Source organism: Dendropsophus ebraccatus, chromosome 13 (assembly GCF_027789765.1).
Source record: "Dendropsophus ebraccatus isolate aDenEbr1 chromosome 13, aDenEbr1.pat, whole genome shotgun sequence".
Classification (NCBI taxonomy): Eukaryota; Metazoa; Chordata; class Amphibia; order Anura; family Hylidae; genus Dendropsophus; species Dendropsophus ebraccatus.
Window position 1 is genome coordinate 31,939,648 of NC_091466.1, and position 27,277 is coordinate 31,966,924.

The following is a 27,277-nucleotide window of genomic DNA, read 5'->3' on the forward strand; positions in this document are numbered from 1 at the left end:
ACACAGACCACAATGACCACACAGAAAAAAAAACCTCACGTTACTCTCTAACCATGTGCGCGGACCAGATGTAGATTGAAGGTGACTATGCACCAACATATCCTTAAGATTAGGACCTCTCCTAAAAGTCACACACGGATGTTTACTAATCACGGGGGCTAGATCTGTGTCTGCCTTCAACAAATGCCAGTGCCGCCTCAGAATTGCCATTACTTTATCCGTATGACCATCATAATTGCCAATGCATCTTATCATCTTCTCCGTCTCACAAGGACGGGTATTCTGTAACAGGCTAGATCTATCACTATTGCAAGCTCTATGATATGCCATCCGTAGATGTTTACTAGGGTACCCCCTATGCCGAAATCTCTGATAGAGATTTTTACATTCCAGCTGGAATTTATGCTCTTCCGAGCAATTACGACGGGCCCTTAAATATTGGCCAATTGGTATACTACGTCGCAGGGACCCAGGATGCCAGCTTTTCCATTGGAGCAGAGAGTTGGCAGATGTTGGTTTGCGGTAGATACCAGTCTGGATTTAGAGAGCATTGTCTATATAGATCTGTAAATCCAAAACATTACTACTCCGGCCACCAAATTCATGCGTGAAAAGCATCCCAATATCATTTCTGTTCAGTGTCAACAAATACCTGTAATAAGGACGCATCCCCATCCCATAGGATGAGGATGTTGTCGATATACCGTGCCCAAAGTAAAATATGTGATGTAAAAAAACTCAAATCATCATCACCAAAAACAATCGTGTTCTCCCACCACCCTTAAAACAAATGAGCATTATTTGATGCACAAGAAGACCCCATAGCAGTGCCTTGTGTTTGATGATAGAATTGTCCATTAAACAAAAAATAATTGAGTGTCAAAATGAATTCTAACAAATCAACAACAAAAGTATTATGTGCCCGAAAGTGGCTGCTTTTTGTGCTAAAAAAATAAGAGGTGGCCTGAATCCCCATGACGTAAATTGCTATATAGGCTCTCCACATCCAGACTGGCAAGCACTGTATTTTCGTTCACAGTTAGATCCATTAATTTTGTAACCATATCTTTCGTGTCCTTAACATAGGATGGTAAAGAGGATACCAGAGGTGCCAAAATATTGTATTTGCTCGCCCCCTGTGTCAAACAGTTGTTACCAGACACTATAGGTCTTTACGTCACATATTTTACTTTGGGCACGGTATTCAGAGGTCAGAGAGGTCAGTGCTGGCTTCAGAGGAGATAGCTGGTGATGTAGCTGTAAATTAACTCTTTGTTGTCCTGTTTTGGTTCCTCATCTCCCTCAACCCCTCCCCTCTCCGTAAGAGAACCATGAAGACGGGGGGGGAGAGCTTCAAACTGGTTTTGCATGATAAAAATGTATTTTTCAGCTAATAAACCGAATTACAAAGTTTCTTAAAATCACCTGTACTATTGATTTCTGCAAAAAAATAAAAATAAACAACAGTGACACTTTAAGCACTAAAGTCCGTATCCAGATTATCTATTTGCTGCCAAAGTGTTTTATATTATTCAGAGACTGCACAGTAAAGCTTTTCTATTTTTATCACTGAGACTCATCTTTCCATCTGCACCAGCACCTATACACATCCGCCACACACCTTGAGTCATTTTTCCCCTCTCTGTGGGTGGCAGTACCGATAGTCCGGGTGGGTCAATTGCCACTCAGGACTGCCGTGACAAGAGCCCAATGAACCCATCACAGCCTGGCAGGTCACCGACCATTTTGGGGAAGTACAGCCAGCCACAACACTAAAGCAGGTACCAACATCGCACCTGTGTGCTGGACTATCACTGGCATCACACATACCATCCCTGGCAGAGCTGTACAACACAACCGACCAACCATCACAGAAGTGGTGTCACAAGTAACAGCCCAGCACGTCACTGGTCGAGTACCACAATTACTTAGCAGCTCCACATTCCTGCCCATAGAGGTGAGTGTCAGCGTGACATCCTGTTTATGATGCCTAATAGGGTATATGGATGGGGTTAGGGGGGGGGAGACAAAGTCTTTAATTAATCTTAGGGCCCTATTCCACAGGAACGATAATCGGCCCCATTCAGCCGATTATCGCTCTGTGAAATAGAGAGAACGATCAGCCGATGATCGTGTCATCGGCTGATCGTTCATTTAGGGCCAGACCTAAAATCATCGTTCCCCCATCGCGCATCACTACAGTGGAATAGCGGTGCACGGCGGGCGACCGACGATTTGAGAAGCAGCAGCAGCATACATTACCTGTCAGGTCTTCTGCTCCGCTCTGTCTTCCTCCCCGGGTCCCACGCGCTCTGGCTTCAGAATAGCCTGTCAGCTGACAGGCCACTCAGCCAATCACAGGCCGGGACCGCCACAGCCAGCTGACAGGCCATTCTGAAGCTAGAGCTCGCCGGACCCGGGGAGGAAGACAGAGCGGAGCAGAAGACCTGACAGGTAATGTATGCTGCAAGGGCTGCAAGGACATCTGTAACGATGTCCCTGCAGCCCTTGCTCAATGATCATTGGGCCGTGGAATAGGCCCAGTAGACGAGCGGCGATAAAGCAGATTGGCGCTCATTTACATCGTAGATTGGGCCCTCCTCGGCCCGTGGAATAGGGCCCTTAGCGTCGTAAGTACTAGATTGGTTACATGTTAGGTGTGTGGCTTTTTGTACCCAGCATGTGTTTTTTTATTAGAACTTATACACTTATACAGTGCCAGGTTCTGCAGTAATACTTACAGATATTCCAAAAGCTGCCATCTTTTTGCCAAATCTTTGTAGAAACCACTGCCAGAATGGGATACTGAGGACAGCAGAAATCTGCAAATGGTAAAAACATTCAAATATTATCTATCTATCTATCTATCTATCTATCTATCTATCTATCTATCGCTCCATGTAATAGAGACAAGGATCAGTCGATGAAGCGATAATCGGCTGATCGTTGGCTTAGGTTAGGACCAAAAATCACTGGGTGCCAACCACGCATCACTACATATAATAGCGGTGCACAGCTGACGGCTAACGATTGCCCAAACACCTGTTACCTTACCTATCCCTGCTCCCGGTCTTCTCTCCTTTGCTTCGCAGCTTTGCAGTCCCAGCAGCAGCGTCTAAACGCGGCCTGTCAGCTAACAGTCCGCTCAGCCAATCAGAGGCCGCTCAGACACTGCTGTTGCTGGGGCCGGGAATCTGCACAGCACAGGAGAGAAGACCGGGAGCAGGGAGAGGTAAGTTATAAGGTGTTTGGGCAAGGACTGCAGGGACATCACTAACAATGTCCATGCAGCCCTTACTGCCCAATTATTGGGCCGTGTAATAGGTCCAGTAAACTAAAATGATTGGGCCGTAGTCAGCGCGTGTAATAGGACCCTGACTATCTTCTCGTACAATGGATACATTAAAGCCAAAAAGAACTAACAGGGCAAAGCATGGTGCAGATACTGTATGTACATCAATGGAGGCTTAAAGGGATACTCCGACAAATTTGTTTTTTTTTTCAAATCAACTGGTGTCAGAGAGTGACAAAGATTCGTAAATTACTTTTCTTAAGAAAACTCAAGTCATCCAGTACTTATCAGCTGTTGTATGACCTGCAGGAAGAGGTGTATTATTTTCAGTATGACACAGTGCTCTCTGCTACAACCTCTGTCAATGTTAGGAACTGTCCAGAGCAGCAGCAAATCCTCATAGAAAACCTCTTGTGCTCTGGACAGTTCCTGACATGGACAGAGGTGGCAGCAGAGAGCACTGTGTCACACTGGAAAGAATACACCACTTCCTGCAGGACATACAGCAGCTGATAAGTATTATCTATCTATCTCATATCTATCTATCTATCTCCTATCTATCTATCTGCAGGTTTTCATTCACATTGTAGGCAATGCGGCATGAAGATATTATGGTCAGGTCGTATCCAGGGGAGTGCTGTAGCTGTCTTGTAGGAGGGCCACTTAATGGAGTAGCTGTGTCTCATGTCGGCTCGTCTTCCCAACCTACAGATGACGCCTCGGACTTCTCGTGTGAATTAGTCCCAAGCCTGGGTCTCACTCCGAGCAGGAGCTAAACCGCATCGATCAGGTAAGTGATCACAGTTATCGCGCTCCTCTCGTCCTGGCGATGAGTCCATAGCGGTACTCTCGTGCCCTCTGGTTAGACATGCCTGGAGACTCTCCTTGTGGTATCCTCCTCAGACATATGGATAAATATATAAGTAAAAACCTCCCATAACGACCCTCTAGTTATTCCTCAGGTGATCAACCGATGATGACATGGATCCCGGCGTCCTTTTGCACAAGATCTATAAATTAAGCAAAAACAGAACATTAGATACTAGTCTCATATAGTACATGTTGATGCAAACACAGGATATATTTGGCAGTTCAATAGCAAGTCATCTCCTATACATACCACTAGTAACTTTATATTCAATATTGAGGCCATATGGCCCCAATGCTCCAAGTTTGTGAATCCACTCTCTCTCCTTTTTAGGAGTGTGTGCCTATCACCTCCCCTCTTTGGCTGAACAACTTGATCGATTATCATGAATTTTAGATCCCTTTCGGTGTGCCCGACTTTGGGGAAATGCTTAGGTACAGGTAAGTCCATTTTGCCCTTACGGATCGAATATCTGTGTTGGGTTAACCTAGTTTTAAGGTCATTGGTGGTTTCCCCAACGTAAATTGTTTTACAAGTGCACCATAATACATACACGATCCAACTCGAGTTACACGTTAGATACTGTCTTATGGGATACTCTCTTAGGGTCACGGGGTGAATGAATTTCTCGCCCTTACACATGTGTTTGCAGTTAACACAAGATAAACATGGGTCCGATCCTTTTTTACGTGGTACTAAATATCCTTGTGTGTCCTCCTTGGGCAATGCTACATCCGTCTTGACAATTCTGTCTCTTAAATTGCTGTTTCTGCGGTATGACAATAATGGTGGATTTTGAAATTCATGTATATTTTTGTAGCTATTCCTGACAATCTGCCAATGTTTTTGAATAATTTGACCTATTTGCGGGGATAGATGTGTGTAGGTTGTTATGAAGGGAATACGATTTAATTCATTTCTGGATTTTCTCTGTGTGAGTAATGTATGTCTGTCCAGTCTATTAACCCTTTCTTTGCTCTCTTCCACTAATCACAGTGGATATCCCCTGTCTGGGAATTCCCTGGCCATTTTGTCAAGTGTTCTATCAACATCCATTTCTGGGTCTGTGATGCTCTTGGCTCTGATCATCTGACTATATGGGAGGGATCTGATCATTTGTCGGGGATGGCAGCTGTCAAACCTGAGTGTATTGTTACAGTCCGTCTCTTTGTTATAGATGTTGCTGACCAGTCTATCCCCTATTAAGGTCACTTCAACGTCCAGGTAATGTATACGATCATGTGAGTGGGTGGCTGTGAATGTAATTGTTTCATCCACGCTATTCAAATGCACTAAGAACTCATTGAACTGTGTGACCTGTCCACAGAAGGAACACGTCATCGATGGAACGCCACCACCCCAGGACATGTTGGAAGTGGTGGGTTCCATAGATGACGCGCTCCTCCAACTCAGCAACCACTATATTTGCGTAGGTGGGTGCCACATTGGCACCCATCGCCAGGCCTCTCTGTTGCATGTACAATTGGCCATCAAAAACAAAGTAATTGTTACTGAGGACTAAATTCAGCAATTGTAGTAAAAATTCCTTCTCCTGCGGGAGCATCTGAAGTTTAGGTAAAACATTCATCATGGCTGACATCCCCCTGCTGATTTCAATAGATGTATATAAGCTACAAATGTCTAAAGTGCCTGATGGAATGGACAGTGATTTGATGATGTTCAGGAAATGTGTTGAGTCTCTTAAGAAGGATCTGGCCCCTGGGGCTAATGGTTGAAAGACTTTATCCAAAAATATAGATCCATGATTTACCACAGAATCTCTTCCCGATACTATCGGTCTCCCAGGGTTTTTTTTTGAGATTCTTGTGAATCTTAGGAATGAAGTATAGTATAGGTGTAATCGGGTGCTCCACTATTAGAAAGTCTTTCAAGTCACCATGTATTATGTTGCTGTCATGTGCCTCTTTAAGCAAAGCTGTTAGTTTTCTAGCAATAGCAAATTTTGGATCATTTTGCAATTGTATATACACCTCATTGTATATACACCCCCAGGGGCCCCCAACCGCAGTTACAGTAGGGCAGGAGAGCAGAGACAGCGTCCTGCAGGCTCTGGCAGTGATCCCTGGCTACAGCTAATGGCTGCTATCAGGGGTCACACAGAGGCTGCAGGACGCTGGGCTCCGGTGTGTGCTCCATGTGTGGCTCACCCTCCCCCCAGCTCCTCTTACTGCACATGACCCCCTCCTGCTGCTGCTGCCATGGCCAAGGACCACTACACCCAGCATGCTGCTAGAGGGAGTAAGTATACTGTACATGTAGTGTGTAATGTGTATGAATGTTATGTGTATAATGCATGAATGTAGTGTGTGTTACATGTCATGTGTATAGGGTGTGGGCTGGATGGTTGAGGCCGGTGATTGGCTGCAGCTCCTATGTATAGTGTAACTGAGGCCGGTGATTGGCTGCAGCTCCTATGTATAGTGTAACTGAGGCCGGTGATTGGCTGCAGCTCCTATGTATAGTGTAACTAAGGCTGGTGATTGGCTGCAGCTCCTATGTATAGTGTAACTGAGGCCGGTGATTGGCTGCAGCTCCTATGTATAGTGTAACTGAGGCCGGTGATTGGCTGCAGCTCCTATGTATAGTGTAACTGAGGCCGGTGATTGGCTGCAGCTCCTATGTATAGTGTAACTGAGGCTGGTGATTGGCTGCAGCTCCTATGTATAGTGTAACTGAGGCCGGTGATTGGCTGCAGCTCCTATGTATAGTGTAACTGAGGCCGGTGATTGGCTGCAGCTCCTATGTATAGTGTAACTGAGGCCGGTGATTGGCTGCAGCTCCTATGTATAGTGTAACTGAGGCCGGTGATTGGCTGCAGCTCCTATGTATAGTGTAACTGAGGCCGGTGATTGGCTACAGCTCCTATGTATAGTGTAACTGAGGCCGGTGATTGGCTGCAGCTCCTATGTATAGTGTAACTGAGGCCGGTGATTGGCTGCAGCTCCTATGTATAGTGTAACTGAGGCCGGTGATTGGCTGCAGCTCCTATGTATAGTGTAACTGAGGCCGGTGATTGGCTGCAGCTCCTATGTATAGTGTAACTGAGGCCGGTGATTGGCTACAGCTCCTGTGTATAGTGTAACTGAGGCCGGTGATTGGCTGCAGCTTCTATGTATACTGTAACTGAGGCCGGTGATTGGCTGCAGCTCCTATGTATAGTGTAACTGAGGCCGGTAATTGGCTGCAGCTCCTATGTATAGTGTAACTGAGGCCGGTGATTGGCTGCAACTCCTATGTGTAGTGTATTATAATGTCACTAAGGTGATATGGTGTATTTTATTGAGGAAAAAATAAAGTGGTATTCAGTCCTTAAAGTGACTGTACCACCAGGCCCAGGCTGAAGCACTGGAGGCGGGCCAATCCACCCTTAGTGGGAGGAAACCCCCGCCCCTCTATGATAGGGTTCCATTGATTCTAATGGAGTCACGTCATGGAGGGGCTGGGGTTTCCTCCCACTAAGGGTGGGTCGGCCCGCCTCCAGTGCTTCAGCCTGGGCCTGGTGGTACAGTCACTTTAAGTGGTGGTCACTGTATGGCGGTAATATTGGTCTGTATACAGTGTATATAGAGTCATTATGCGGTGGTCACTCTTTGGCAGTAATATTGGTCTGTATATAGTGTGTATATACAGTCATTACTGCCATACATTGACTGCCAGATAACGACCCTATATATACATTATATAAAGACCAATATTACTGCCATAGAGTGACCACCACATAATGACTATATATAAAGACCAATATTACTGCCATAAAGTGACCACCAGATAATGACTATATATACACACTATATAGAGATCAATATTACTGCCATACAGTGACTGCTGCATAATATTGATCTGTATATGGTGTATTTAGAGTCATTATATGGTGGTGACTCTATGGCAGTAATATTGGTCTGTATATAGAGCAAAAAATTCACACAGGGGAGAAGCCATTTTCATGTTCAGAACGTAGGAAATGTTTTACAAAGAAATCCATTCTTACTCAACATCAAAAAATTCACACAGGGGAGAAGCCATTTTCATGTTCAGAATGTGGGAAATGTTTTACTAAGAAATCCATTCTTACTCAACATCAAAAAATTCACACAGGGGAGAAGCCATTTTCATGTTCAGAATGTGGGAAATGTTTTACTAAGAAATCCAGTCTTACTAAACATCAAAAAATCCACACAAGGGAGAAACCCATTTTCATGTTCAGAATGTGGGAAATGTTGTACAAAGAAATACAGTCTTACTCAACATCAAATACTTTGCATAAGCCATTTTCATGTTCAGAATGTGGGAAATGTTTTACAAAGAAATCCAGTCTTACTAAACATTAATTCACACAGGGGAGAAGCCATTTTGATGTTCAAAATGTGGTAAATGTTTTACAAAGAAATCCAGCCTTACTAAACGTTAAATAATTCACACAGGGGAGAAGCCATATTCATGTTCAGAATGTGGGAAATGTTTTACAAAGAAATCCAGTCTTACTAAACATCAAATAATTTGCACAGGGGAGAAGCCATTTTCATGTTCAGAATGTGGGAAAAGTTTTTTTTTACAGAAATCAGATCTTATTAAACATCAAAAAATTCACACAACGCATAAGCCTTTTTCATGTTCAGAATGTGGGAAATTTTTACAAAGAAATACAGTCTTACTAAACATCAAAAAATTCACACAGGGGAGAAGCCATTTTCATGTTCAGAATGTGGATTTTTTTTTTTTACAGAAATCAGATCTTACTAAACATCAAAAAATCCACACAACGGATAAGCCTTTTTCATGTTCAGAATGTGGGAATTATTTTACAAAGAACTACAGTCTTACTCAACATCAAAAAATTCACACAGGAGACAAGCCATTTTTATGTTCAGAGTGTGGGAAATGTTTTACAAAGAAATGCAGTCTTACTAGACATCAAATAATTCGCACAGGGGAGAAGCCATTTTCATGTTCAGAATGTGGGAAATGTTTTACAAAGTAATCCAGTCTTAATAATCATAAAAAAATTCAAACAGGGGAGAATCCATTTTCATGTTCAGGATGTGGGAAATGTTTTACAAAGAAATACAGTCTTACGAAACATAAAATAATTCGCACAGGGGTGAAGCCATTTTAATGTTCAGAATGTGGGAAAAGTTTTTTTTACAGAAATCAGATTTTTAGTGACTCCACCCACTGGACTCTTTACCACAGAATGGTCAGGGATTTCAATCAACAAGTTACACTGAATCTGTTCACACAAAGATATATATATCAATCCGCTCAGTTCTTCCTGCTCTATAATATGATGGCCATAGATTAGATAGCATTGTCTTGGTGACTGCTCTCCTATTAAAGGAAAACTATCATGGCAGCTACAGAAGCCTTGAGAAGGCTGCCAAGACAGCTGATTGACACCATATTCTTTCATTGCTTGGGGGTAAAGCATCTAGGGGGTTAAACGAACAGTGTTGGAGTGAGACAGCGGGTGACAACTGCAGATATACCCACTCCATACTTCCTTAAAGAGCAATGCCAGCGAAAAACTTTCTTTCAAATCGACTGGTGTCAAAGTGCCAGAGATTTGTAATTTACTTCTATTAAATAATTTCAGGTCTTCCACTAGTAGCTCTATGTGTCGGGCTCTGCTGAAGAGAGAAGACATTGGGGTGAGTATCAATAGGGCTCCCTCTCTCCCCCCTAGTACGGCAACCATATTCTGCAAGGGAGGGCGGCAATTATGGATACATTATTATATCAATGTGCCCCCTTACTCCATGGGATTAAGTGAGGATGCATGCATCCTCACTTAACCCCTTGTGTGGAATAACCCCTTGTGTGGAATACTGTCAGCAGCATCTGCCAAAATGCTGCATACTGTAATGTGCAGAACACCTCTCACAATGATGGGTGTTTTTCCCTGGGCCTTTTTTGTGTGTTTTATTTTTTAGATATCCGTATCCAGAGGACTGCGTCAAATTCGGTAGACTATGGCTATGACCAGCATTTTTCTTTTTTTTTTTTTATAAAATGGTCAGCGAGGGGTGTGGGGGTGTTCTTTTTTGAATAATAATTTCCGGCTTGGTAGTGGAAGCTGTCTGATAGACGACATCCATTTCAAAGTCAAAGCCTATTGTTAGCTGGTATAAAATGGCTAACACTAACCCTCCCCCCAATATTACCCCAATACCCACTGCCCCAGGGGTACTGAGGACAGCCGGGTACCAGTATTCCCACAGTGTTAAACCTGGCCTGCTATCACCCAGTTCAGAGGCGCCAAATTTGACACTCTGGAACTACTGGCTACTGGTACCCGGCTCTTACCAGTACCCCTGGTGCGGGGGGTACTTGGGTAATAATGGGGGGGGGTTAGTGTTAGCCATTTTATACAGGCTAAAACTAGTCCTCGACTTATTAATTGATTCTGTCAGAAAGCTTCCATTACATTACAGCTTCCATTACTAAGCCTAAAATAAAACACAAGACAATAGAAAAAAGTCTTTTATTAAAAAAGAACACCCCCACACCCCTCTTTGATCATTTTATTTAAAAAAAATGCTGGGCATCGACGTAGTCCAACAAATCCAACATAATCCTCTGGATACTGATATCTGAAAGACAAAAGGGAAAAACACACACAGGAGCTGAACACCCATCATTGTGACAGGTTTTCCGCACCTTACAGTATGCAGCATCTTGGCAGGTGCAGCTTACAGTATGGCACACAAGGGGTTAAGTATGGATGCATGGCATCCATACTTAACCCTTTGTGTGCCAACTGAACCATGAAGTATGGAGGCATGCCATCCTCACTTAACCCCATGGGGGGGCCACATTGATGTCACAATGCATCCTTCCCAGTAAGGTAGGGGGTTAATTGCCCCCTTTTCTTGCTGGGATGGGTGCAGTGTTGGGAGAAGAAGGGGAGCGCGATTGATACTCTCCTCCGACGTCTCTTCTTCAGCAGAGCCTGGTGCACTGAGCTACAAGTGTGCTAGGCTCTGCCTCTTCAAAGATGGAGCCTTAAAAACAGCAGCTACAGCCACTGACTGGCTGAGACGACAATGCTCCAGCATCAGGGGAAAAATGCAGACTCGAAAAACGCCCAAAGTCTCAAAGACCTAGGGTCCTATCAATGCAGCAAGGAAGCCCCATGCAAATCCAGTAGGCAACACTAAAGGTAGGAATATTCAGTGCTGTACATAGGTAGGAGCCCATGCAATAAACTACATGACTGCCATGGAGAAAAAGTGTTTGTCATCTGATGGACCCACAATGGTCTTTATAACCCCTTTACTATTTACCCAATTTCAAAGATTTAAACAGCCAAGACTGGAGTTATCTCCTATCCCGACTATTGTAGCGTGCATGAGTGCAGTGACCTGGGGTAACGATGTTAGTGCTCAAGTTATATGTAAAAAACAAACAAACAAAAAAATCAGCAGTGCATCATCCTAGTTCTACATTTGGACCACAAGAGGGCAGCATATCACATAAAAAAATCTCTTCCCTATAAGCCTAAATACTGGAGGCTGGAGCAGGTGGATGTTATTCTATGATTACCTATATATCTGCCAGAATCTATCTATCTATCTCTCTATCTATCTATCGGTGTGTTTACACAGACAGAGTTATCTGACAGATTTTTGAAGCCAAAGCCAGGAACAGACTATAAACAGGGAACAGGTCACAAAGGAGAGACTGAGATTTCTCCTCTTTTCAAATCCAAAACCTGTCAGATTTATCTGCCTGTGTAAACGCACCATATCTCCCAGTAATACATAGGATTAGTGTCTGATCTGGGACAGCAGGATGTGAGAGAGTATTACTACAGCCAGGGCTGGCTCCAGGTTTTTGTGGGCTCTTGGGCGACCAAGCCTCAGCGGGCCCCTCATTTGCACACTATGCACAATAACATGAGACACCACTAACATATACAGACATACATTATTGACATAGATACTGACCGACTGACTGACACTGACACACTCGGACACTGACACACAGCAGTTACAGCTCAGTCTTCTCCCTCTTCCTCTCTGTCGGGCTGCTCTCCACACTGTGAGGTTGAGGACCTTAAGGTCATGTGATCAGGTCCTTCACCCTTTTCTCTCTCTGTGCAGGTCCTGCTCCGTCTCCTGTGTCTTCTGATGTTCAGTGCACACCCTGGACTGCAGTGAGCGGGCCGAACATCAGAAAACCGGGCCCCTCTCCCTCTCTGGGCCCCTAGAGATGCTTTGGGCCCAGGCACTTGCCCAGGTAAGCCCTGTGCTGACGCCGGCCCTGACTACAGCTCCTTCATGCTTTGTCACCCAGCTTTCCCAGACTCCTACAATGACTATACAATCCCTGGGCTGCAGGGTTGTGGGAAAGCTGGGTGCCCTCATTCATATCCTGTATATTTTCACCTGCTTTTTTGGGTTATTTTCAGCCTGGAAACAAGGTGAGATGTAAATGAGCTGAATCGTTTTCTCCAAGGAGACACTGCACAGATTTTATTTTACACAATTAGATATAGAAGATAAAACCGGATCCTTTATTTCCCGGTGAGCCCGTGCTGGAGCGGTGGCCATGTGGGCAGTCGCCTAGGGGCATCTTTCCAGGCGCCCCTGCACCATTACTTATTAAAGATGAGGATGGGGAGTATTGATCCTGCAGCTTCATTGATTTTGTCACATCTCATCCTAGAGGTGTACACTGAGCGATTTTTAAAGATTAACGATCACAAACGAGATATATGTTTATCGTTAACCTGAAATTGTTCACCACATTACACAGAACGATAGTTAGTTACGATCGTTATTGCGATCGTTACTATGATCGTTTATTCCTTCTGATCCCAGAAAAACAATGAACAATGTAGAATTACAGTGAATGATTAGTGAAAAAATGCGGAACTTGAGCGAACGAACGTGGAATTACAGCGAACGATTAGCGAACAATTAACGATAATTTTAGGTTCAGATCTAAGTCAACGATCAACGACATACAAATGATTTTTCGATCGTTGCGTGCAATTACACAGAACGATTATTGTTTAAATTCGAACGATTTAGCGATTTTTCGCACGATAATCGTCCCGTGTAATAGGGCTAAGAGGCTGAGAGCGGCCACAGCTGATGACCCACATTCACCTGTAACAGAGACTTGTATGCTCCAAGCAGAAGAGATAACTTACATGTCATCTGTAGTGTCAAATGGGGCTAAACTGCAACACTAGGCTCAGCCTATGAACAAAGGTGTAATATACTCCAGAGCTGCACTCACTATTCTGCTGGTGGGGTCACTGTGTACATACATTACATTACTGATCCTGTACAGATCCTGAGCTACATCCTGTATTATATTCCAGAGCTGCACTCACTATTCTGCTGGTGAGGTCACTGTGTACATGCATTACTTATCCTGTACTGATCCTGAGTTACATCCTGTATTAGGCTATGTTCACACAAAGTATGTTTCCGTAAAAGTACGGCAGTTGAAATCGGCAACAACGGCCGTACTTTGTACGGAAACATACGTTGCCTTTTCTTCTATGGGATCTCGGCTGGAGCATATACACATAGGGGGAGATTTATGAAAGGGTGTAAATATACACCTGGTGTAAACTGCCCACAGCATCCAATAACAGCTCAGCTTTCAGCACTGGTAAAATAGAAGAGGAGCTGTGATTGGCTGCTGTGGACGGTTTACACCAGGTGTATATTTACATCCTTTCATAAATCTCCCACATAGTATACGATCCAGCTGGGATACCCTGCAGCGCTGCAAAGAACTGACATGTCAGTTTTCTGCGGCCACTATTCAGCCATATCAGTTCACTCAATGAAGCGAGTGGCCCCGGCCGAAGTTTCATTGTGTGCTGTGGGGAGTTCTGATGCGGGCGCACATGGATTCGCCCGCATCAGAACGCCGCGGCGCCAAAGATCTTTTTTTTAGAGACCGGCCGGGTCAGGGTTCCAGGGTGTGAACATGGCTTTATACTGCAGAGCTGCACTTACTATTCTGCTGGTGAGGTCACCGTGTACTTACATTAAATTTCTTATCCTGTACTGATCCCGAGTTATATCCTGTATTATACCCCAGAGCTGCACTCACTATTCTGCTGATGGGGTCACTGTGCACATAACACACAAAAACACAGAAAAATGCAACAGCTCACTGCAATGGCAAGATACAGACCCACTACAGACATAGAAATAGTTAATAGCAGCCCCCCCCCGAACTGCCCAAAAAACTTCCACAAAAATAATGAGGCTCTTAGTTACCACTTGAAAATGGTGTAAACTACCCCACCACGTTACGGTGGCCTCATACCGGGGCAGTCCTATGCTGTGTACATACATTACATAACTGATCCTCTACTCATCTTGAGTTGCATCCTGTATCATACCCCAGAGCTGCACTCCCTATTCTGCTGGTGGGGTCACTGTGTACATAAATTACATTACTGATCCTGTACTTATCCTGAGTTACATCCTGTAAACAAAAATTATTCCTGCTGGCTATGGTGGAAAGGAGTCAGATCACACATGAGATGTATGGGGCCCTGCAGACCAGTCATACCCCAGTAGTCCCTGTCCACCCCAGTAGTGTCTGTAATAGAGATCTGAACATGGAGCAATAGAAGAAGGTGACTGGTCTGATGGGTCAGGTTCTCCATTATGTGGACAGCCGGGTGTGTGCTCATCCCTTTCCTGGGGTATAGATGGCACCAGGATTCACTATGGGAAGAGGATAAAGCCTTTTAGGACCAGGGAGCGACCGGATATTTCCTGGCAGAAGGTATGCTGAGCCTTGTAGTACTTCCCGATGAGCCTGTAGTTATAAATCTCTGCTACTCTGCTTCTCTATAGGGATTCAGCACTTGGAGCTGTCCGGAGAGCTGGTGCTGAAATCAGGTCTTACTCACCTCTCAGGACTCTGCAGGATCACTGTCCTCCAGCCACCAAAACTATTGCTCTCTGTTCACATTTGTGCATTTTATTACATTAAAATTTAAAAATATTACCAAAAATGCAACAATTGATCACAGTTACATCCTGTATTATACTGCAGAGCTGCACTCACTATTGTCTCATATGACTGTATCTATGTGAATAGACCCCAACAGTAAGATTGTAGGTTTGTGAGCTCACTGTGTACAAATGTATGATCACTATTATTATCGGTCATGATGTGTCTTCAGTTAGTGCCCCCTAGTGGTGGCCGCAGATGATAAGAATTTTATTGTTGCAGAAAATTTAGAGCTGTAAGCCAAATAAAGGAAGATATGAGAAGTTAGAGTCAGGACCACTCTTTATATGAATAGTAGGAGACTGCTCTAGATGTCTCATCTGTATTAACATTAAGAAATAAGTCAGGGGGGATGATCCTGTCCCAGTGTAGAGGGCTGCAATGACATGAACCTGTCCTAGTAGGGTCCGCATTGTGTTCCCTTAGACACCCCCTTAAATATCAGAAGACTCGTCCTTGATTGTTGTTGCTCAGACAAGGTCACAGCATAGCTTTCTATGACATGTAATACTTGAAATGTTTCCCAAGCTGTGTTATGTCTCCTGCTTTATGCTATGTGACTTAGTGATTCTGCAAGGCATGGAAGATATTGGCTGGTGGCCCACCGGCCCTCGGCGTGCGTTCCCGTTCCACAGACGAAAATGTGCCATGATTGATTTTAATCCGTTAATAACATTTCTGGGTCTGTCACATCCGAGGTTGTGTGGAAGCCGCTCATTATTTATACATGAGTAATGAGATGTCCCAGCATGGTCCTACACTACAGTAGTATTACTCCAGATGTGCTATACAGCTAGAAGACTGCACAGAACTTCTTTTATCCCTATTAAGCATTGCACAGATTAAATATATATAATATAGAGAAAATAATTGGAGAAACTGAGTTACATCCTGTATTATACTGCAGAGCTGCACTCACTATTCTGCTGGTGGGGTCACTATGTACATACATTACTGATCCTGTACTGATCCTGAGTTACATCCTGTATTATACTCAAGAGCTGTACTCACTATTCTGCTAATGGGGTCGCTGGTTATATACATTACATTGCCTATCCTGTACTGATTCTGAGTTACATCCTGTATTATACTCCAGAGCAGGACTCACTATTCTGCTGGTGGGGTCACTGTGTACATAAATTACATTACTGATCCTGTACTAATCCTGAGTTACATCCTGTATACAAAAATTATTCCTGCTGGCTATGGTTTTCAGACTGACACAATGCTCTCTGCTGTCCTCTCTGGCCAAGCCAGGAACTCTCTCTCTCGGTTTTCTATGAATCCCCATAGAAAACCTCTCCTGCACTGGACAGTTCCTGTCTCAGCCAGAGATGTCAGCAGAGAGCACTGTGTCAGTTTGAAAATAAATCATTTCCTGCAGGACATACAGCAGCTAATAAGTATGAGAAGACTTGAGATTTTTTGATAGAGGTAAATTACAAATTTTTATAACTTTCTGACACCAGTTGATATGAAAGAAAAAGATTTTTGCTGGAAAATACTGGAACTTCAGTATAGAATCATCTAAGCGAGTCCTGCTGAATACTTGTATCGAATGCTTGAGATCTTGGAGAAAAACTGAAATACAGCTACAGACTGTATAGTTTGAGATGACGCTAACACTTAAGAAGAATCCTTAAAATAGGAATAGACAAAAGGAAAAAGGAATATAGGCAGAAGGAAAGAGATGCAGAGGGTCAGGGATTAGAGAAGGAAGAAGAGTACCCCCAAGTGATATGATTCACTCAATGAGACCCCAAGGACTAAGATCCCACTGCAGCCATAGGCTCTGTCAGCAGCTCCTTCCCAGATCAGATCCCTCAATAACAATGTGACTGATCTGTATGTCCCAGTTATTATGCTTCCTTCTCAAATATTAGTGTCCCCTGTAGCCATTAGTAATGCCCCTCCCCCAGTAACAGTGCCCCCTGTAGCCATTAGTAATGCCCCTTCCCCAGTAATATGGAGCCCTGTAGCCATTAGTAATGCCCCTTCCCCAGTAATATGGACCCCTGTAGCCATTAGTATTGCCCCTTCCCCAGTAATATGGAGCCCTGTAGCCAGGTATAATGCCCCAATTCCCAGTAATAGTGTCACCAGTAGTCAGCAATTATGACCCTGTAACAAGTAATAAAACTCTCTTGCAGCCAGAAACAAGGCTCCATAATCCATTATGATGACCACATTCCTCTATAATAACATCCCCTTTGCCAATAATAAAATAATAAGGCCCCTGTAGCTAGATATGCCACCTGCAGCCAGATACAGTGGTCCCTGTAGACAGATAGGCCCCCTATAGCGAGTGGTAATGCCTCAGTAGCTAGAGACAATGCTCCCTACAGCCAGATACAACACCCCATATAACCAGATATGCCTCCTATGACCAGATGCAATGTCCCCTTTAGTCAGATACAGTATGCCCTTTAAAAACACATACAATGCCCCCTGTAGCCAGCAATGCCCCATATAACTCAAAACAATGCCTTGCAAACAGAAAGAAAGTTACACTTACTTCCAATCAATTTAACACTGTGCCTCCTGCAGCCAGATACAATACCTCTATAACCAGATATAATAACCCTATAACCAGATACAATACCTCTATACCCAGATACAATACCCCTATAACCAGATACAATGCCCCTATGACCAGATACAATACCCCTATAACCAGATACAATGCCCCTATAACCAGATACAATACCTCTATAACCAGATACAATGCCCCTATAACCAGATACAATACCCCTATAACCAGATACAATGCCCCTATAACCAGATACAATACCCCTATAACCAGATACAATACCTCTATAACCAGATACAATGCCCCTATAACCAGATACAATGCCCCTATAACCAGATACAATACCTCTATAACCAGATACAATACTCCTATAACCAGATACAATGCCCCTATAACCAGATACAATGCCCATATAACCAGATACAATACCTCTATAACCATATACAATGTCCTTATAACCAGATACAATGCCCCTATAACAAGATACAATACCCCTATAACCAGATACAATGCCCCTATAACAAGATACAATACCACTATAACCAGATACAATGCCCCTATAACCAGATACAATGCCCCTATAACCAGATACAATACCCCTATAACCAGATACAATGCCCTTATAACCAGATACAATACCCCTATAACAGATACAATGCTCCTATAACCAGATACAATGCCCCTATAACCAGATACAATACCCCTATAACTAGATACAATACCCCTATAACCAGATACAATAGCCCTTGTTACTAGATATACTACCTGGATCAAATTCCATGTCTGCTATAGCCAGATACAATGTGCCCCTATAACCAGTTAGAATGACCCTTACCACTAGATACGCCCCCCATAACAAAACACGGCGTTTTTTTACGCCGGACTTATAAATGTCCCCGCATCTCCGGCGCTACGGAGATTTATGTAGAGGTGGACCGCCTCCCGTGCGCGTCGGTGCGCACAGCCGAAAACTTAGGCCACCTGAAAGGTGAAGTAGGTTTTTGGCGTATCTTTTAGTGTTAAAAATGATAAACCGCGCCCCCAGTTCTGGCCCCTCCACACCCCCTCCCCGGCGTACCCGGTGGAAAGGGGCGATTTGCGAATATTTTATTCGCAAGTGGCCGTTTTGCGAATAAAATATTCGCAAATCGCCCATTTCCGCCGAAAAATACACATTTTTGTAATGATACATGTCGCCCAATGTCTCCTTTAACCATATACATTATGGCCCCTTTACCCAGATACAGTGGCCCCTGAAGCCAGAAACAATGCCCTATGTAGCTAGAGAGGCTCTCTGTCGCCATATACAATAACAATGGTAGTTAGCTATGCCCCCTGTAACCAGATGCAATGCCCCATATTGTCACAGGCTGAAGTGTATTGAGTGTAGGAGACTGGACTTTTCCATATACATATTTGTTATAATGGCCGCCTATGGCAAACTGTGCACAATAGTCAAGATGAACCTGAACACTAAACCCCAAAAGAGACCTGAACCCTACACAGGCACAGCAGGCGGGAAAGTAGTATATAAAACTATGAATAAAATAGTAATTATATGGGAAAAACTATTCTTATAGGAAGGGACTGGAACCTTTTATCAAATGTATTTTTTTTATTTTTTGAGCAACATTATCAAATATCAGTATAAATCATAATAAAATACTACAGCCGAGCGCATAGACCAAGATTTTATTCACCCTAATTCCTGCCAATGGCCGACTGTTCATTGTATGGTTAGTACAAGTGTTTGTATCAAGATGTTTAAATAAAGATTATTGAAAATCATGATGTCATTTGTTTACAAACTGGACCCTTCAGAGCTTTATTAGGAGTTGGACTGTAAGTATGCATATCCATTGGCTCCTGGTATGTTTTGTTATTTTCTATTTTTAATCAGTTTTCTCCATGTAATCTTTTATTTTGTCACACACATAGGCGATTTGTGCGAGAGATTGACTACGGAAAAAGACTTCTAGTCATGGAGGAAGAGCTGAACATCATCTACAGCGAGGAGGACCAGTTCGTGGAGGATACAGACTTTCCCGTCGTCTACGAGGAACATGTGAGTGAGAATTCCCCATCCATTATAGCAGGGTATAGCAGATAGGATACACTGTGGGATGTTTGTATAGAGATGGGGTTGAGTACATAGTGGGGTGTCCTGTCCAGGAGTATCTGTACCTGTAGATACTCCTCCCTGCCCCCCCCCCATAGGAGACAGTGGTGATGGGAGGAGATGTGTAGAATGGGGAGCTATAAATACCTTACACCCTGTTACTTATTCCCCATGTTCAGCCATTTCCAACTGCCATTTTGCCATGTTCCATGCAGGGGGCGGGGCTTAGTTGGGCCATGATAACTGCTGGGTGGTGGCTGTGGTCTATGGCCGGGCTCATGCACTGTGTGTGTTATGTGATCTCCAGCACCTCTGCGGACATAGGAAGGAATATACTCCTATAAGGTAGAGAGGGAAATCACATAGCACACATAAGCCATGGGCCTGGCCTAAGACTTTATCCAGATGTGCAGTAATGTGTGACAATGCTATCACTGGGTCAGGATCTACTGTGTGATCTCTAAGGTCAAATAATAAAAAATAATTATAATATATATATGGTACAGTATGGGATTTGTAGTTCTGCAACCTGAAGCTCTCCTGGTTGCATAACTACAAGCCCCATCCTCATGTTGTGGTGATGGTACAAGATGGGAGTTGTAATTATGCAACCAGGAATGCTCTAGGTTGTAGAACTACAACTCCCATGATCATGGTGTGGGGACAACACTTTATGGGAGTTGTAGTTTTCCAACTTGGAGTTCTCCTGGTTGCATAACTACAAGCCCCATCCTCATGTTGTGGTGACAGTACAAGATAAGAGTTGTAGTTCTGCAATCTGGAGCTCTCCAAGTTGCATCACTACAACTCCGGTCATGTAATGTCACCAGGGCATAATGGGAGTTGTACACAGCTGCTCCTGTGTTATTTTGGTGCGCAACTTGCTATGTGTACTGGCGCCCTGGAGTGTTGTTGTGTTTCCCTGCTGTTTCTCTAAATAAAGAATTTAACAGCTGGAGAGTCACAGAGGGGGTGGCGGGGAAGCCTGCAGTGATATCCCCCCCCCCATTACACAGCCACTGAGATGCTGACATACAAGAGGGGTGCCGCTGGACATTGTCCCTCTACGGGCTCTACAGGCAGACAGGGATGCCTGGAGTGTAATCCCCCATCATACAGCACCGCTGACATGTCGCTCGGGTTTGTCAAGGGGGAGGTGCCCTATGGATGAACGGGGCCACCGCTGCTCTTGCACAATGTTCTGGGGATGGCCTATGGAAGGGAAGGCACAACGACTGCTGTACATTGTCCTGGCTATACGGGCAGATGGGGAAGCCAGTAGTGGAATCCTCCCCCCACCACTCGCACGGCAGCATCTCCTCCGCATTGTAATGGGTGGGGGGGGGATTCCACGACAGGCTTCCCCGTCTGCTTGTAGAGCCGGGACGTTGTCAAGCAGCACAGCTATGGACCCCCGCAGTGCACAGCAGCCCGGCCATCCTCCATAGCGGCCGAGCTGTGAGCGCTGAGTAACTATGCCGGTCACTCTCCGTGTGTGAGGCAGCATGGAGCTCCGGATTTGCCGCAAATGGAGGAGAGCACTGGAGGAGAGCGCGCTATAACAAACCCGGCATGGTACAACTATTTATTGATATGTAATTACAAAAATGACCATGTCAGCAGGGTTCTGTGTATTGTCTGCTAGATACGTTCTAAGAATAAATTTTATTTATTGCATGATGACTGGAGTACTCCTTTAAATAAAAATAAATAAACATATATATATATATATATATATATATATATACAGTGTCGGACTGGGGTACCTGGGGCCCACCAGAGGAAATGATCCTTGGGGCCCACCAATAAAGAACCAGTGAGACAGGACATGCTGACCCGACCCTTTCCTTGATTCATCAGTATCTGTGACAACTTCCTAATGAATAACATGTTTTCAGTCGAACTGGAACTCTCAGAATACCCTACACTAAATCTCTCAGGGTATAATGAGAGTTGTAGTTTCTGAGAGGATGACCCTTTAAAAATAATTGCTATGTAGAGGATCCTGAAGGTCCAGCGATAAATCTCTACAGCCCAGTTGTTATAAGAGGATTGTCTATTCACTGTACTACAAATCCCAACATATTCTAAGAGCTGTAGACTGTCAGTAAATGTTGGGAGTTGTAGTGTCTCCAGCTGTTATAGTTGGAGGATCTTAGGTGTATTGTACACTGGATGCTGTATGGGAGATCAGAATACATAGCCCCTCTGTGCAGCATCCCCCAAAATATAGCCCCTCTGTGCAGCATCCCCCAATACATAGCCCCTCTGTGCAGCATCCCCCAATACATAGCCCCCTCTGTGCAGCATCCCCCAATACATAGCCCCCTCTGTGCAGCGTCCCCCAATACATAACCCCTCTGTGCAGCGTCCCCCAATACATAGCCCCCTCTGTGCAACATCCTCCAATACATAGCCCCCTCTGTGCAGCATCCCCCAATACATAGCCCCCTCTGTGCAACATCCTCCAATACATAGCCCCCTCTGTGCAGCATCCCCCAATACATAGCCCCCTCTGTGCAGCATCCCCCAAAATATAGCCACACTGTGCAGCATCCCCCACAATACATAGCCCCTCTGTGCAGCATCCCCCACAATACATAGCCCCTCTGTGCAGCATCCCCCAATACATAGCCCCTCTGTGCAGCATCCCCCAATACATAACCCCTCTGTGCAGCATCCCCCAATACATAGCCCCCCTCTGTGCAGCATCCTCCAATACATAACCCCTCTGTGCAGCATCCCCCAATACATAGCCCCCCTCTGTGCAGCATCCTCCAATGCATAGCCCCCTCTGAGCAGCATCCCCCCAATACATAGCCCCTCTGTGCAGCATCCCCCAATACATAACCCCTCTGTGCAGCATCCCCCACAATACATAGCTCCTCTATGCAGCATCCCCCAATACATAGCCCCCTCTGTGCAGCATCCCCCAATACATAGTCCCTCTGTGCAGCATCCTCCAATACATAGCCCCTCTGTGCAGCATCCCCCAATACATAACCCCTCTGTGCAGCATCCCCCCAATACATAGCGCCCTCTGTGCAGCATCCCCCCACAATACATAGCCCCTCTGTGCAGCATCCCCCAATACATAGCCCCTCTGTACAGCATCCCCCAATACATAGCCCCCTCTGTGCAGCATCCCCCCAATACATAGCGCCCTCTGTGCAGCATCCCCCCACAATACATAGCCCCTCTGTGCAGCATCCCCCAATACATAACCCCCTCTGTGCAGCATCCCCCAATACATAGCCCCTCTGTGCTGCAGCCCCCAATACATAGTCCCTCTGTGCAGCATCCCCCAAAATATAGCCCCTCTGTGCAGCATCCCCCCCAATACATAGCCCCTCTGTGCAGCATCCCCCACAATACATAGCCCCTCTGTGCAGCATCCCCCACAATACATAGCCCCTCTGTGCAGCATCCCCCACAATACATAGCCCCTCTGTGCAGCATCCCCCAAAATATAGCCCCTCTGTGCAGCATCCCCCACAATACATAGCTCCCTCTGTGCAGCATCCCCCCCAATACATAGCCCCTCTGTGCAGCATCCCCCAAAATATAGCCCCTCTGTGCAGCATCCCCCACAATACATAGCTCCCTCTGTGAAGCATCCCCCAATACATAGCCCCTCTGTGCAGCATCCCCCAAAATATAGCCACACTGTGCAGCATCCCCCACAATACATAGCCCCTCTGTGATGCATCCCCAACAATACATAGCCCCTCTGTGCAGCATCCCCCACAATACATAGCCCCTCTGTGCAGCATCCCCCACAATACATAGCCCCTCTGTGCAGCATCCCCCAATACATAACCCCTCTGTGCAGCATCCCCCAATACATAGCCCCCTCTGTGCAGCATCCCCCACAATACATAGCCCCTCTGTGCAGCATCCCCCACAATACATAGCCCCTCTGTGCAGCATCCCCCACAATACATAGCCCCTCTGTGCAGCATCCCCCAATACATAGCCCCCTCTGTGCAGCATCCCCCACAATACATAGCCCCCTCTGTGCAGCATCCCCCACAATACATAGCCCCCCTCTGTGCAGCATCCTCCAATGCATAGCCCCCTCTGAGCAGCATCCCCCCAATACATAGCCCCTCTGTGCAGCATCCTCTAATACATAGCCCCTCTGTGCAGCATCCCCCAATACATAACCCCTCTGTGCAGCATCCCCCCAATACATAGCCCCCTCTGTGCAGCATCCCCCAATACATAGTCCCTCTGTGCAGCATCCCCCAAAATATAGCCCCTCTGTGCAGCATCCCCCCCAATACATAGCCCCTCTGTGCAGCATCCTCCAAAATATAGCCCCTCTGTGCAGCATCCCCCACAATACATAGCCCCTCTGTGCAGCATCCCCCACAATACATAGCCCCTCTGTGCAGCATCCCCCACAATACATAGCTCCCTCTGTGCAGCATCTCCCCCAATACATAGCCTCTCTGTGCAGCATCCCCCACAATACATAGCCCCCCCTGTGCAGCATCCCCCCAATACATAGCCCCCTCTGTGCAGCATCCTACAATACATAGCCCCTCTGTGCAGCATCCCCTAAATACATAGCCTCCTCTGTGCAGCATCCCCCCAATACATAGCCCCCTCTGTGCAGCATCCTCCAATACATAGCCCCTCTGTGCAGCATCCCCTAAATACATAGCCTCCTCTGTGCAGCATCCCCCCAATACATAGCCCCCTCTGTGCAGCATCCCCCAATACATAGCCACCTCTGTGCAGCATCCCCCAATATATAGCCCCTCTGTGCAGCATCCCCCAATACATAGCCCCTCTTTGCAGCATCCCCCAAAATATAGCCCCTCTGTGCAGCATCCCCCAATACATAGCCCCCTCTGTGCAGCATCCCCCAATACATAGCCCCTCTGTGCAGCATCCCCCACAATACATAGCCCCTCTGTGCAGCATCCCCCAATACATAGCCCCTCTGTGCAGCATCCCCCAATACATAGCCCCCCTCTGTGCAGCATCCCCCAATACATAGCCCCTCTGTGCAGCATCCTCCACAATACATAGCCCCTCTGTGCAGCATCCCCCCCCCAATACATAGCCCCTCTGTGCAGCATCCCCCACAATACATAGCCTACTCTGTGCAGCATCCCCCAATACATAGCCCTTCTGTGCAGCATCCCCCAAAATATAGCCCCTCTGTGCAGCATCCCCCAATACATAGCCCCCTCTGTGCAGCATCCCCCAATACATAGCCCCCCTCTGTGCAGCATCCCCTCCACAATACATAACCCCCTCTGTGCAGCACCCCCCCACAATACATAGCCCTCCTCTGTGCAGCATCCCCCAAAATATAGCCCCTCTGTGCAGTATCCCCCAATACATAGCCCCCTCTGTGCAGCATCCCCCCAATACATAGCCCCCTCTGTGCAGCATCCCCCAATACATAGCGCCTCTGTGCAGCATCCCCCAATACATAGCCCCTCTGTGCAGCATCACCCAATACATAGCCCCTCTGTGCAGCATCACCCAATACATAGCCCCTCTGTGCAGCATCCCCCCAATACATAGCCCCTCTGTGCAGCATCCCCCCAATACATAGCCCCTCTGTGCAGCATCCCCCCAATACATAGCCCCTCTGTGCAGCATCCCCCTAATACATAGCCCCTCTGTGCAGCATCCCCCCAATACATAGCCCCTCTGTGCAGCATCCCCCTAATACATAGCCCCTCTGTGCAGCATCCCCCCAATACATAGCCCCCCTCTGTGTAGCATCACCCAATACATAGCCCCTCTGTGCAGCATCCCCCACAATACATAGCCCCTCTGTGCAGCATCCCCCAATACATAGCCCCTCTGTGCAGCACCCCCCCAATACATAGCCACTCTGTGCAGCATCCTCCCAATACATAGCCCCTCTGTGCAGGATCCCCCCCACAATACATAGCCCCCTCTATGCAGCATCCCCCCCACAATACATAGCCCCTCTGTGCAGCATCCCCCCAATACATAGCCCCTCTGTGCAGCATCCCCCAATGCATAGCCCCCCTCTGTGCAGCATCCCCCAATGCATAGCCCCCCTCTGTGCAGCATCCCCCCAATACATAGCCCCCCTCTGTGCAGCATCCCCCCAATACATAGCCCCCCTCTGTGCAGCATCCCCCAATACATAGCCCCTCTGTGCAGCATCCCCCAATACATAGCCCCCTCTGTGCAGCATCCCCCAATACATAGCCCCTCTGTGCAGCATCCCCCAATACATAGCCCCTCTGTGCAGCATTCCCCAATACATATCCCCCTCTGTGCAGCATCCCCCTAATACATAGCCCCTCTGTGCAGCATTCCCCATGTAGAATTAAAAACAAAATAATAAAAACCTACTCACCTCTCACAGCGATCCCCAGCAGTCTCTCTCCCTCCTGGAGCTCCGGTCCCATGCAGCGTCCTGGGCTTCTTCCCTCTTCAGGCCTCCTGGCCTCCGCTCCTTGTTCCTCCGCGCCGGTGTGCGTCCACGAAGTGACGTCACCGGGAGGAGGACGCTCTAGCAGACGTGCCTGCGCGCGTCTGCTCCTATAGGAGGGTAGTTTAAAGGGGAAGAGCGGCCGCAAGTAGATCCCGCGGCCGCGGTCCCCCACAAACAGAATGTTGGGCAGGGCCCCCAGAGAGTAATACAGTGCTGCGTCTGAGGCTGTGGCCTAGTCAGGTGATGACAGAAGCACTGTATTACTGTCTGGGGCCCAGCTGTCAGACAGCCAGTGTGCAGGCGGAGGGGCCCAGTCCGACACTGTATATATATATATATATTAGAATGCACTCTTATTTATTATTAGGTGTAACATACATTTATTGGCAAATAGCTGCTATACTGTAGGCCCCAAACTGTAAGGGTGCCGCCTGCCTCAATGTCAAGCGGCGTTGACATGCCAATTGTTGGAGCGGAGAGCGGAGGAGAGAGTAAGCGTGTGAGCCCTCTCATAGAGTCTCTGTTTAACACTGAGGCTTCTGCCACGGATCTTTGCTGCCCCGGTCTTGCAGGCCAGATGTGGCTCTTTTGATGGCCGCGACTGCCCCTCCGCCTCACCTACTGCCTGCCCGGACGTGCTCCTCCAATCCAATCAGCACAGAGCGGGAGCGTGGGGCCGGTGCGACAGGCCGTGGCGCATGTGTTGATTGGATGCGTGCACCACGGCCCACCGCAGCGGCCCCAAGCTCCCGCTCTGAGCTGATTGGATTGGAGGAGCACGTCCGGGCACGTTGTCATAAGGAGGCCGCCCGCTGCTAGACAATTTTGGAATGGGCAGTGCTGCAGCTGCAGCTCCTCTCCCAGCGGCCCGCGGTCTCCTGTGATCTTCCAGTGCTGGCAGCATGGTAAAGAGACACTACCTGCGCCGTATGTGTCAGGCAGCCTCTATCATAAATCATAGAGGCTGCAGGGGCAATCGACCAAAGCAGTGTCTCTGTACTATGCTTCCTGCACCGGAA

The 27,277-nt window shown here is 46.4% G+C and overlaps 1 pseudogene; it reads left to right on the forward strand.

Moving 5' to 3' along the window:
* LOC138770537 (zinc finger protein 850-like) overlaps positions 1-9,294 on the forward strand; it is a 233,334-nt pseudogene extending 224,040 nt beyond the window's left edge.
* The last annotated feature ends 17,983 nt before the right edge of the window (positions 9,295-27,277 follow it).